Genomic DNA, 14,257 nt, shown 5'->3' on the forward strand with positions numbered 1-14,257 from the left:
CAATCCGATCGCACGAATCTCACGATAACCGGTATATTTGGTGCAGTTGAACGGTCAGGAAGCTGTGGGTAAAGAAAAATCGCTACAACTTATGATGTGCAAAAAAAGTTTGCAAAGAGATGCGTGAGAGACGCTCGTTTAAAGGATATCCATCAACTGTGACGTAGGGAGACCCCGAAGATAGTTCTTTAAGCCAATCAAGTAAGTATATAAGCGACTTGAACGTAAGGGAAGCCATCAGTTACTTGAAGTTGTCCGATCACAGAACATTCATCAGCAGTAATGGCTTTCAAAGTGAGTAGCGAAAACAAATCACGTGCATTTCCAGGTTAACTCACGAAATTATTTTAATTTTTTTAATCACAGTTCGTAGCACTCTTTGCCATGCTAGCCGTCGCTAGTGCAGGAGTTGTTCCAGTGCAGCAGTTGCACACCTCATACCATGAACCCGCTCATATCGCTTATCACCAGCAACAACCGACTCTGTTGAAAACAGTTGCTCAACCAGCATACGTCGCCCAGCCAACTCTGGTCAAAACCATTTCCCAGCCAACCCTCGTGAAGCAGGTTGAACTGCACCACGATGATCACAACGCTCAGTACGAATTCTCCTACGGAGTGCACGACGAGCATACTGGTGACATCAAGGATCAGCATGAATCCCGCCACGGCGATCAAGTTCATGGCCAGTACAGTTTGATCGATTCTGATGGACACAAGCGTACCGTTGAGTACACTGCTGACGATCACAACGGATTCAACGCCGTGGTCCACCGTGAGCCAACCGATATCAAGATCCCACAGCCAATTCAGAAGATTGCCATCGCTCAGCCCGTTACCAAAGTGATCGCCCAGCCCACATACGTTCATGCCGCTCCAGTTGCTACCCACTACCACGCCGCTGCACCAACCACTGTGATCAAAACTGCCGGTCTTTCGCACTACTAAGGTGAATGATTTGTTAGTCCCATTAAATTAATGAATGCTAAGCTGTGAAGTCTCATCTCTCTAGGTTATCCTAAAATAAAACGTTAAATCGAAAAATCGTACAACGAGGCTTGTAATTTTACTTAAAAATTATATACTTTTGAACACAGATTTCATTTCTTCGAAAATTAAATGAATCATTTCACTGAGCAACAAATTTCTTCAACCACTTACAGTGTATCAAAATACTTCCCGTACACTGAATGGACGACTGTTTGATACACTGTGAAAAGGTACGGGTCATTCCGCGCCAAGTGTCCGAGGCACATGATATTAACCTCTTCCGATTTGGACCAAATTTGTAGGAGATGTTAGTTTTAGGCTAACTTTTATGAATCCAATTTTTTGTGCCAATCGAAGCACCCCTCTGGTCCAGGGGAGTATTTTCCTATTTTTTGTGATTTTCAAGAAAGCACTTCTTTCTTTTATCAATATCTTCGGAACAAACAGAGCAACATTTAACATTTTAGAGTGCTTTTATGAGAAAATTAGACAATAAATCTAAATATGAATAAGCTATGTTTGTACAGTGTTGCCAAATGTTCTATATTTACATCTAAAAACTTAAAATGGAATTATCACAAAATGAGTATATCTAGATTTTTACGAGGGGGACGACTCTATCTACGATGCAGAAAAGATTGTGTTTTGCTGTGGCTAGCTGTGCGCACGCTGAGTAGACAGAGAGAAGATTGATGACGATTCTGAAGATCTCCTGCAAAAAGATGATACACGATGCAAGTAGATGCGCCAAATGAAAGAAGATTTTTCGAAGATTGATTTGCTAGTGTGAAATTTGTTGAGCATCTAAACTTGAGATTTAGATGTGTCGCCCCCCTCGGATTTTTATTCTGACAATACCATCGTGTTCCCCATTCTTTTTTACATAAGAATCACTTATCAGCAAAAAGTCATTTTCGTATTTCCTGAGATACAGCGTTTTGAAGCAAAGCATGCTTAAAATTATGAGAAAAACATGTTTGTTTTGATATTTTTTTTGCCCGCTTTTCAAAGTACATGAACTCATTTTTGTCGCCTACCATTTTTAATGATTTTTTTTTATTTTGCAATTACGCATCATAACAGCTGTTGATTTGTCATGCCGCCAACTTTTCATAACTATATACATTGTGCGCAGCAGTAGCTTTTGCTCACAGATCATAAAATTTTGGTCATCCGCATGAACGTTCATTTGCAATTAATCAAACAGCGTTCCATACTGATAGAAATAATTAAAAAAAAAAAAATCAAAAATGCAAAAAAAAAAATGTGAATGCATCTAGTTGCAATTCTTGTGAATGCATCTAGCTACGAGCACTCTTCGTAATACATACTGGTAAAATTTCAATTTTGCAAGGTGCTTCATAAATAACTATTTGCAAGGAAACATGAAATGCTGGAAAAAAGTGTTGCCAAATTTAAGTTTAATTTTCCAACTAAAAACATTAATTTGTATAAAATGTTTATTTTGATATCATAATCGTGTTACTCAATCATTCTCACATTAGATAAAATAACAACAAAATTTCCAAGTATAATTGCTGTGCTAAAGAATATTTGAAGAAATAGATAAAACATTTCAAGAAAGTGATTTTTTGAGGCATTTTATAGCAGGAGGAATCCCTCTTCAGACCTATATAGTTTTCAGAAGATAACTGCCCAATAAATCGAAAAACAGATTTTTGGTACAGTGTTGCCAAACTTTTTTTTTAGAGAGGTTTTGAACCCCTTTGGATACGGTTGTGTTTTAAGTTTGTTTTCTGTTTTGTGCGTGCGTTCACTTTCATAGTCCCTTAGTTCAATTTCAACTTCTATTCAATTTTCATACTGCCGTACTCTTTCAGAACTATCACCCTATCTTCTTCAGAACTTTCTCTAGTAAACAAATTATCACACTTAAGCTTCATGTTGATATTAGTATAGCATTTCCAACCAACTCTGAAAGAAGTTAGTTTATATTTTTGATAGTAAGCACTGCAGCCAGTACCAAGACAATATTATATCGTCTAAAAGATATAAAAGTTCTGGTTGTGTTGATGCTTCACATCTTGTTATTGTATCTTAAACGTAAAAACACATAAACTGCCTATAATCACTTATCAGTCCCTTATGAATTTTTGTCAATTTTGAGGTAACAACGATATGCATTAGCAATTTTCACCTTATTTTATATTATGTATTAATACTACGGAGTCAGAGGGCTGCCATTTTCCATATGGGACTAATTGTAGGAAGTAAACAGAGCACAGTTTTGAACTTTCTTTAATCATTAAATTATAATGATGTACAGTGGATCAATAGGAATTTCTTTGCAACAATTTGGTTACTTGAAACTGATTTAATTAAAAATTGATTGAAAATGTCTTTCTTATTATATTTGATTTATTACGTCGCAAGTAGAACATTGCGCTGTCCTTCAACTTTGTGTTCTAAATGTACTACCACTGGTGTTATTTAAGAGCTTTATACTCCGATTACCATTTTTACTTTATTCTAATTTTAAGGCAGTGATTGCGCTCATACTCTATATCCAAGGGAGATACGCATTTTTTTTTTTTTGAAAGACACAAGTTTACTTATAAAATAACTATACATTGCAATGTGCAACCAACACAACTTAGGGCAAGAAAATTGAACCATGTTTGAATATATACTGGTGACTTTAGACTAAGTCTGAAATATACTTCTCTAACACGTCACAAAATACACACGTCAGATCATAGACAAACTGATATAATACTGTGAATATGACTGTTAAATATCATCCAAAAAGCACTATTACCAGCTGTTCACTACACTTTGGAAGGCACTGTGCTTAAAAAATCGTGGTAGTGTTCATACGGTATACTGCATAAGTTGTCAAAGTGTCAAGCCACTCAACTATGTTTTCGAACCCAAAAAATCTATTTTCTATTTCACCAAGAACACATTTTTTTCCATACAGTTTCGACCAAGTTATATAAGTAGTTGTACACATTTGATTCTCGGTCCGAAAGCAAACCACTTTCGCAGAATATGTTCCACTCGATTGTCGGTCCCTGTTGTAACTGTTCATGATGTCTATTGGATGACGATGTTTCACAACATCGTTCAGTTCTGCTATTTAATTGCTTGCTTGTGTGTTAGTTTTTCTAATAAAATGCCACCTAAATTATGAGTGGCACCCGAAATTGTTTGATTGCCGAATCTCAACCAAATACGAACAACACTTGAATTTCGCGACTTATGGACAAGGAACTGAATGCAACTCAAATTATGAACGAATGGATTCGTAGTGTTCACGAATAATGTAAGTGCAATAGCTAGTATGCGTGAATGATTCCCGTACTGCAGTCTAAGGTAGATGTCAAATCCGTACTAAATTCGGTCCATTTATTAATGTATTGTATGAATGTGCATAATGTTGGCATTTTAAGTAACAGCAGGATATTCAAAAGTTTCGCACAACTAACGAAAAAAAAATATGTTGAACATGAACATGAGCATGACTGACCGCCCACGGATGCTGCTCCGTTTTTGCTAGATAAGCTGTAATTACATAGAGACGATGCTTCGGACTAGCAATCATCCTCAATGTTTGAATCCTGGTGGTCTAAGACTTGGCAATACCAGCAGAATAGGTAGGAATATGTTGCCTTGACACTCGCTTTGATGGAAGCCGAGAAACCTTCTGCACTTCCACAAGGAATCCCTGGGATGTTGGATGATATGGTTGAGATTGCAGCAGGATTCATTTTGGTAAACATTAAGTTGAATTGAAATCCTAACGATCTCATCTCGCAAAGGTGCTTGGGATGAACTTCCGGTCTTCTGCTTAGTAAGCAAAAACGTTTGCCGCTTGCTTCTTGATCAATGTACCATGAATATTAACAAATAAAGCGATTAAGGAATCTTGAATGTTCAGGGACTTGAGATAAACCTCTACTGTTCACGCGGAGATCGTCTCGCTGGACATCTCCAAAGCGTTCAACCGAACATGGACACCAGCTGTATTCAAGAAGCTTGCTGATTGGGGCCTGAAAGGACACATCCTTCACTTCGTCCGGAACTTTTTGACCGACCGATCTTTTCGGATTTCGGTCGGAAACGTGCAATCCGGAGTGCCACAAGGTTCGGTGATAGCGGTCACCCTCTTCCTGGTGGCCATAAATGGGGTCTCGACTTTACGCCGGACAGTTGTAAAAACTCTCGGGGCGTACCGAGGTTATGAAGTTAGGTACACCAACGGCTCTCTCTCCAGGAGCGAAGTGGGAATGGGGGTCTCCGGAGATGGTCTGCTTGTGAGCAGATCGCTTCCGACCCAATGCTCGATGTTCTCAGCTGAGGCTATTCTCCACGCAGTTAAGTTACTGGCCAACCGGCCGATATTAGTCGTAACTAACTCACACAGCGTGATATTGGCCCTAACAACAGAAACACCGATGCATCCGTGGATCCAAGGGACGGTAAAGCATGCGCCGACCAACACTGTATTCATGTGGAACCCGGTCACTGCGGGATCCAAGGGAACGTAACAGCCGAGCAACTCGCCGGCTCAGGCCACACTGGACCCAGGTTCACCAGCAATGTACTACTCCAAGATGTCAAAAAGTGGATCAAGCGGACGTTTTGGAGAGCCTGGGACACCGAGTGGAAGAACAACAAGACACACCACCTTCGGAAGATCAAGGCGACCACCGAAACCTGGAAGGATCGACCAAACCGAAGAGAACAACGGGTGGTGTCAAGGCTGCACACCGGGCACAGCAGAGTCTCCCACAACTTCGGAGGAACCTGCGGAGTGCTAGCCACCGTGGAGCACATCCTCGTGAACTGCGCGGAACTGGAGGACCTTCGGCTTGGTGTCAATCAGCATTCGGAACCTGTTGGGTGACGAGTCCCCGGCAGCAGCCGCTCTCATCACCTTCCTAAAGGAGGCGAACCTTTACAAAAATATCTGAATGTTCCTTGTTTGTATTTCTAGTTTGTTGGCCCTTTTGGCAGTTTTCTACACCTTTTCATTCTAGCAAGATACATGTACCACAGCCAAGATTGGGAATCTCCTTCGGAGAACCCAATTTTTTTCTCTTTATATTTTTTTACTATCTTAAGAGATGAACTAGCCATATGGCCAAAAATCTCTATAATGATGACCAAAAAAAAATCTTCTTTTACGTGAAGTTTATTGTTTCGATTTTGTCTTTAAGCAAGATAGGAATTGAACATATAAAACCGTCACAATTTACTTTACCGAATCGTTCCATCCGAGTTCTATCAGTAACTATATTTTACAATAGATAATGTATTTTCCTAGCAAGATTCAACTATGTTCTTGAACTCAGGTCGAGCATCCGTCACACACTTTACCAACAATATCGTTTTTCTTATTTCAATCCTCTTCGACCGAGGTCCCGCACGCTCAAGAGCTACCTATATCTTCAGTACAAAAAAAAAACAATAATTCTAACTCAAACCGAACAATAGATCTCGTGCAATCGAAGTTCTTCCACCGGTTGATGCCCGTTATTCCACCGGTTAATGACAGATAATTTGAAACTAACGAAAACAATATGTTTAACTCATTTTTGCGAAAAGAGCTAAGAAGAATTAATGAAAAATAAAATGTATTAGTGCTTTGCAATGGAAGCACCAAAAGGTTTTTTGAAGGTAGATAAAACACATAAAATGCACTCGAGCCGCACTAAATCGATCCAGAGATTTTAGAAATTTGTCTCGATGATACTTTTCCGTGGTTTTTATGAGACTAAAATTCATACGACTTTTTAAAATCTGTTAAATGGAGCAAAAAAGAGCTATCATTTTCATTTTCAAGCACAGAAGGGGGTCATAGGGCCAGGTCTCCAGTAAAACATCACTGTCCATACAGCACAAGGGTAGAGGGATCAATTGAATCCTGCTTAAGATGCCGGATAGGGAGGCATAGTGTTTCAAGTAGACGGTAGTCGGAGTAACAGTAGTATTAGTAAAAGTTGGAAAGTAAACGTACAGAGGACCATGTTCTGTAATACCTGTAACTCTTGTTTTATGATTTTATTTACTTGTGTTATTGATTAGTTTAGTGATTGATAATGTACTTACATTTTGTTATCTACTTAGCTGCTAAAATCCGTGAAAAGGCTCCTCTTCGCTGTCCGGAGTTGAAAATCCTTCGAATTCCGACAATCGTACATCATCTTCCGTGTTTTCCGTGCTCACGGAATCTTCCGAATCTTCATATTTAGACTCGATATGTGCGTTGAATATTTTCTTTGTGGCCATTGTATTCGCCACGGTTGTATGCCAATTCCCTCCAATGCGGCGCTGTTGTGTTGCTTCTTTCGAAGTCCTGTTTGAGACTCGTTTTCCACGTGAAGCAGGGTCGTCATAGTTTCTTTTTTCCATGCACGCGGTAATTGAGAGCTTTCCCTACTATTCTTTGGGATGTGTTCCTTACCACATGTCCAAAGTAGTTTAACCGCATCACTCTAATTTTATTGTTGATCGTGTGGTTCCCCAGTTCTCTGACTGCAATATGTTGGGACTGCCTTCTTGCGCTTTGTGAGTCATTGATAACAGTTTGTGGCGGTTGTTCTGGGCTTTCGTTGCTTCAAAACTAAGAGCCTTTAGAGCTGCGAGCATGGTAGTTTTCATTCTACGGAGATAATTTCTGTTGCTTTTGAGAACAGTCGCAACTTCCATTAAGTAAGTCACGATCGGAGTTAATATTCTTGAAATACTTGACGTTTTGAATGAAACATTGCCATTTTCAGACTTCGTATTGTTAGTTTTCTTGAAGGTCTTGTGCTTAATGCTTGATTTGTCTTTCGCTTCGTATTTCTAAGAATTGACTCTATAAATAGATAAAAAAAAACTTTTTACCTAGTATTTCAAATCGCTTCCCAAGGAGTTGAAGTTGTGTCCAGTCAGATTACTCATCTGACCCACTGTGGATTGAAGAAAGGCCTAGCTTCCATGCTGGAGATAACGAGCGTTAATCTCATCCACAAACAAGTTGCGAATTACCTAAAATGTGGATAAGTTACTACAATCAAAATATAAAGTGAATAATAATTTGGCATTTACCGAATGCGTTACCAAGCATTTAAAGTCATTGACCACACTGTGGAAGGCTGTCCAGTTCTCACCAAAGCAGCCAACAACGATTTTATCATTATCGTGCACCAACAGTTGGCGCTTCAATGTGCTCTTGTGGAGGCATTTGTTTCACAGTACCGGTACCATCCGGATACACTCCTGGAAAATGGCCGTTTCAAGCTGTACTGGGACCACACCGTATTGACATATATTTTCATCCACCACCACACAACCACCCAGACACTATTGTCATTTCGAAAAAAAAAATAGCATTTGGCGGAATCAGCTTTGATAGCATGCAACGGTTGTCAGATGCGGTGATTTTTTTTTTCCCTTAAATGGCAATGTGGTTTACAAAAATGACGCCAACCATGTTGTTATTATTAACATCAGCGATCCACTGTACCGTAACCAGGATAAACAAAATAAAAACCATGTAAAAAAAAAACGCTAACTACCGTGCATAGGCCGTGAAGTTGAAGGGGGGATTGGTGAAGATCCTGAAGATTGTTCCTATCGTACTCTTGAAAACTGAAATAGTGCCGAAGAAACTACTGGAAGCCCTAAAGACGCTGAAGCTATATAGAAGTCGCACCTGCGCCATCTTCCGAATCTTCCTGTGAATGACGATGCCAATCCAGTCCCAGAAGGGTCATTTTTGTCATTTTAAATATTTCTGATCATTGATTGATAATATTTTGTGTATGTAACTGTTGTGAATCAAACCAAATAAATGTTTATGAATAAAAAAAAGTTAATTGTATACTTGTATAATGGAGCTAGAGCAGTAAGCTTAAGAGGATATTTTTATAGACACACAATTTTGATAGTTTCATTTTTCTCCGAAGCTATTAATCTTTTGAAACTCATAACTCTCTATTTAATAAGACTCCTTGAAGAGAATTGTCATCGTCATAATATGTAAACCACTGTCTGGGACAATATTGATTAATATTGCACCCTTTTTATTTGAGGACAAACTCATGGCCAGTAATATCTCGGCAATCAAAAGAAAACTAATTCAATTTATCAAAAATATACCTAATTATCTCTTCCGGTTCAGCCCAAACAGTGCTATAGGTCATAAACATAAATGTCAAAGCTATTAATAACACCAAACAACAGCTGGAGGGTGCGACTTCAATGCTCTGCGAGCAATCATATGAAACCGGTATCGTTCCGAAGGCACCGATTAACTTATTGCTGCTATTCATAACTAATCACTGCCCACATGGACGGTATTGCACAACGGACTGTCTTCCAAAATCTCTCCGAACAGTCTCGATTCTGTGTGAGGACTGATCTCGTTTCCCTACACATTCTTTAATCACGCGTGCAATCGTCAGTCGTGCGACTGAAAAATGCGCCCTACTGCCTCACATATGAAGGCTTGAACAACATCAACAACAGCAATAAATAAATTCGTTCGTTAACCTTCGAAGCCGCGCAGCACTGCGTGCGGTTCCACTTCCGAAATGATTGATCTTGGACTGATTTCTGCGTTCGGTTGGGGGTTTCGCTCTGGTTTATTTTTTTTTTCGTGCCACAGCACATACCTACTTGGGGGAAGGGTACTCTACTGCGAATAGCGACAGCGAGCTGTGGCGGACAGAGATGCTGCTTCTCTCGACCGCTGCATCCGCTCTGTGACGATGTTGCTCCAAAAGGACTTTAACCACCGACTTGCAGTGAACGATCGAGATTCTGTTCTCAAGGAAACGCGCGCTTTAAATTTTTTCGGTATATAAACTCATGTGAGATGTCATGGCAGTGTCATTCGTTTAGGGTTACAACTTGCGACACAGCACGACTGGAAGGTACTCACAATGGCGTTTAAAGTAAGTTTTTAGTGGTTTTTTGTTTGATCTGAATTAAGAATAACCTAACTGAATTCTTATCATGTCTTTCTTTATCAGTTCATTCCCCTATTCGCCTTGTTGGCTTTAGCAAATGCTCAGCATTACTCGCAGGGATTCCATGCTCAAGCCCCAATCTACCACCAGCAGCCCCTTCTGAAGGGATTCGTTCAACCTGCAGTTGTCAAAGCCGTTGCCCAACCGGCTTACCTGAAGACTGTTGTTGCTCAACCAACCTATATTAAAACCGTTGCTCAGCCAACCTACGTGAAGACCATCGCTCAACCAACCTACGTCAAACAGGTCGAAGAGTATGCTCCTCCACACTACGAATTCTCCTACTCGGTCCATGATGAGCACACCGGAGACATCAAGAGCCAGCATGAAACCCGCCACGAAGATAAGGTACAGGGACAGTACAGTCTGCTGGATGCCGATGGTCACCACCGTGTCGTCGACTACACCGCTGACGACCACAATGGATTCAACGCCGTCGTGCGCCGTGAACCGGTTGGTGTCAAGGTTGCTCAACCAGTGACGAAGGTTCTTGCCCAGCCCGTGCACAAGGTTATTGCGCAGCCAGCTTACTACTCAAGCCACTACTAATCACAAAAACTGCCATATCTGTTAGTCATCCGATCATCACATCCTCTAGGATAGTTAGTTGAATTTTTGAAAATAAATATTGTTGATCTTGTAGCATTAATTTTTTTTTTCACCAATCATGGATATACGTTCCTATTATGTAGTGTATTCCAGTTATGGTATATGAGAATTCCATGATTGTAGAACGTATGCCATAGCTGGTACATCTACCCTACATGGTTTTATCATGCCATTGAACCTTGAGCCTTCTGCATAGATTATTCGTTGTTGCATGGTTGGATTTCAAACATGGGAGAACTATTTCTATATCCAACAGTGATGGAGCCTCGAAGTTGACGTGGGTGATGATGAGGCATGGTGGATCATGCCGACATGTCAATGACTGGGTGGACGACGTATCTTGAAGAAGTTGTTCAAAATGTCCAAACCAACCCACAGTGGGGATTATAAGGATAAAAACTACCAACATTTACTGCCGGTGAAATCTCAAAAGAGCAGTTCCATGCAGTGCTGCAAAATCTTGAATAAACACGGTGATATTCACATTTCTGCTTTGGTAATCATTTGAGCTAACAGTCATAGTCAAGGCCAACCATGTTAATTGTCAGTGACAATGATGTCAGTGACGGACATGTCTAGATAGAGCTAGAATTAAGGCGTAACAGCTTTTGTAAACAATGACTTCTCTTGGTGATGTCTAGAAAGTTAAGGCTCGCCCACGCAAATCAACATCATCATGAGGTAGAGGAAGACTTCCCCTACCCGATGGTTATATTGATTTGCGTGGACGTGCCTTGAATTCTTTGAAATCACCGAGAAAAGTCATTGTTTACAAAAGCTGTTTCGCCCTAATTCCAGCTCTATCTAGATGTATGGATTTTTGTATTAAATAAAATTATAGCAAACTTAATGGACTTGAGCAAAACATATACAAGGAGCCATTAAAGTGAGCAAACATCTACGTCTTGAATTGCGTGGAAAACAATAATGTGACACAGAATGCAACATTTGTTGTTGCCAGGTGCATCAAAAAAAATAATGAGATTTTGAGGAAAGGTTTTTTTGACGATCAAGTTTGTCAGTGACTATGTGAAAAACAATTTTGTCAATATCGCGCGAAAGTATGTCAATGACAATGACAAACCTCAGCATTGGTTCCTTCTACGATTTGCATGAAAAATTGCGTAATTGTTTGTTATTGACAGTAATTCATATTTTTGAAAAATTTCGCCCATTTGGATCTTGTAACATTTTCAAAAATTGTAGCACGGAAAAATATCCAAGAGTCAAAATGGCCGAATTTTTGCAAATATGTTATTCATTGCTTATGAAGGGTGGAACGAAGAAAAAGTAGTCTACTCAAATATACTACCCATAAAACCATAACTGTTAGAAATGATTTATCCATTAGAACCGATTATAAGCTACCTGTGTTTCACATTGTGCACTAAAAATGACATGTTTTGTTCAGAAAATATCGTGGAAAAAATCCAAAGCTAGGTTGTTTAACAGTGTTTTTTTCGGCTTGCTGTTTTTTTTTCAGATGGGACTGAATGCTTTTATGAACAGTATAGTGCATTTCTGTTTAGTGCACTCTAAAAAATAACAATTGTTGATTTTCGAAGGCATGTGTCTACGAAATCTCTTTCCATTTATGGTTTTAAAATTTTGCATTCAGTTTTTAGGATGGCCACCAAACAACAGAAACAGCATTTTAAAATTCCGCACGCGCATTCGTTAAATTGAAATCATTCTCTATGAAGGCTGATTTTAAACAGCTTCCTGGAATTTTATTCTGCATCCGGAACAGAGCTAGTTCAGGACAACTTAGGCAAATCAAAATCTGATGCAATTTTCAAGAAAACTAGTTAGTCGGGCAGATGATTTGTACTGGTGACCTGAAGAGTAAATATTTTTATGACAGTTGGCATCATCATCCAGAATATTTTCATGAGCGAATGTTTAAACAATTGTGTATTGCTTTTTGGGATGGGCTACAAAATGGTGAGTTGACAACCTGGAAGGAGCGGAATACCTAGCCCTGGTCCTCACAAGTTCCTACTTCACGCCTCCTCGAGTCATATGATAACAAAAGACTACCAGCTGAAACATGGACACAGCTGGGTGGCATAGCCTGGGAAATGTTGCCAGTCTGGTAATAGCAAAGTGAAGAGGTGCGACGCGAACACTGGCACGGCAACCATAGTACGGTGATAGAGGAAATGCTTCACCAAACCTGAGCGTCTGTTCATCATGGAGGTGCGGTTCAAAACGGCGTCTGTTCTCCATGTTAGGAGCGGCTGATCACCGTCCTAGTGCCAGCGTGGGACTCTAAACAGAGCTGTGCACGATGATCCCCCGGCGAGACAGGGGGTTGGGGCAGGCCCAACAAGCCGTCCTGAAAAAAACAAAGTTGCAAATACTGAAGAAAGAAATACGGATCGGAACAATCGGCACAGACCTACGCGACGAAATAAGGACTACAATTGGAAACTCGGAAGATGGAACTGCAAATCGCTAGGCTTCCCGGGCCGCGATAGGTTAATCTATGACGAACTTCAACCACGCAACTTAGAAGTCGTAGCACTGCAGGAACTTTGCTGGACGGGACAAAAGGTATGCAAAAGCGGGCATCGAGCGGCTACTTTCTACCAGAGCTGTGGCACCACCAACGAGCTGGGAACCGGCTTTGTAGTGCTGGGTAACAGCCTGCATGCCGTATCGAACGACAACGGCTAACGATGCATGAACTTTGCAGCCTCTCGATGAATGGTAGTTCGAAGCACCTGTTTCCCCCGCAAGGATATCCACAAAGCCACCTGGAGATAACCTGACCAACACACAGAAAACCAAATCGATCACGTTCTAATCGATGGGAAATTCTTCTCCGACATTATCAACGTCCGCACGTACCGCAGTGCGAACATAGATTCGGACCACTACCTAGTTGCAGTATGCATGCGCTCAAAACTCTCGACGGTGCATAACACACGTCGAAGTCGAACGCCGCGACCCAACATTGAGCAACTACGGGACGCCGGAGTTGCCCAGGACTACGCGCAGCAGCTGGAATTTGCACTACCCACGGAAGAGCAGCTTGGCGCAGCTTCTCTTGAAGATGGCTGGAGGGATATCCGTTCCACCATAGGTAGTACTGCTGCAGCGGCACTAGGTACTGCAATCCCGGACCGAAGAAATGACTGGTTTGACGAGGAATGCAAACTGTAAGTAGAGGAGAAGAATGCAGAACAGGCGAGAATGCTGCAACACCGCACGAGATTGAATGTGGAGCGATACAGACAAGCGCGGAACAGACAAATCTCGGTTTTCCGAAGGAAGAAGCGTCAGCAGGAAGACCGAGATCGTGAGACGATGGAAAATCTGTACCGCGTAAACGACACACGGAAGTTCTACGAGAAGCTAAATAGTTTGCGCAAAGGCTACGTGCCGCAAGCCGATATGTGCAAGGACTTAGACGGTAACCTTCTCACGAACAAGTGTGAGGTGATTGAGAGGTGGAAGCAGTACTATGACGAGCACCTCAACGGTGAAGCAGCAGAAAACGAAGGTGGCACGGCAACAGACATTGGAGCACGCGCAGAAGACGACAGACTACCGACCTCTGATCTTCAAGAAGTTGAGGAGGAGATCGGTCGGCTGAAGAACAACAAAGTGAGCTATTAAAATACGGTGGTGAAGCACTGGTAAGAGCGCTGCACTGGGTAATTGCCAAG

At 41.0% G+C, this 14,257-nt stretch overlaps 1 long non-coding RNA gene and 1 pseudogene across 1 annotated transcript in view; one reads left to right on the top strand and one right to left on the bottom strand.

Annotated features, from left to right (window-relative positions):
* The window catches only part of LOC135706600 (uncharacterized), a 247,376-nt gene that overhangs the window by 67,021 nt on the left and 166,098 nt on the right, over positions 1-14,257 (bottom strand). The gene's annotated exons all lie outside the window — the stretch shown is intronic.
* Positions 189-10,609, top strand: LOC135706606 (uncharacterized; annotated as a pseudogene).

Source organism: Ochlerotatus camptorhynchus, unplaced genomic scaffold (assembly GCF_037179485.1).
Source record: "Ochlerotatus camptorhynchus isolate MF236.1 unplaced genomic scaffold, CSIRO-AGI_Acam_v1.1 ptg000284l, whole genome shotgun sequence".
NCBI classification, from domain to species: Eukaryota; Metazoa; Arthropoda; class Insecta; order Diptera; family Culicidae; genus Ochlerotatus; species Ochlerotatus camptorhynchus.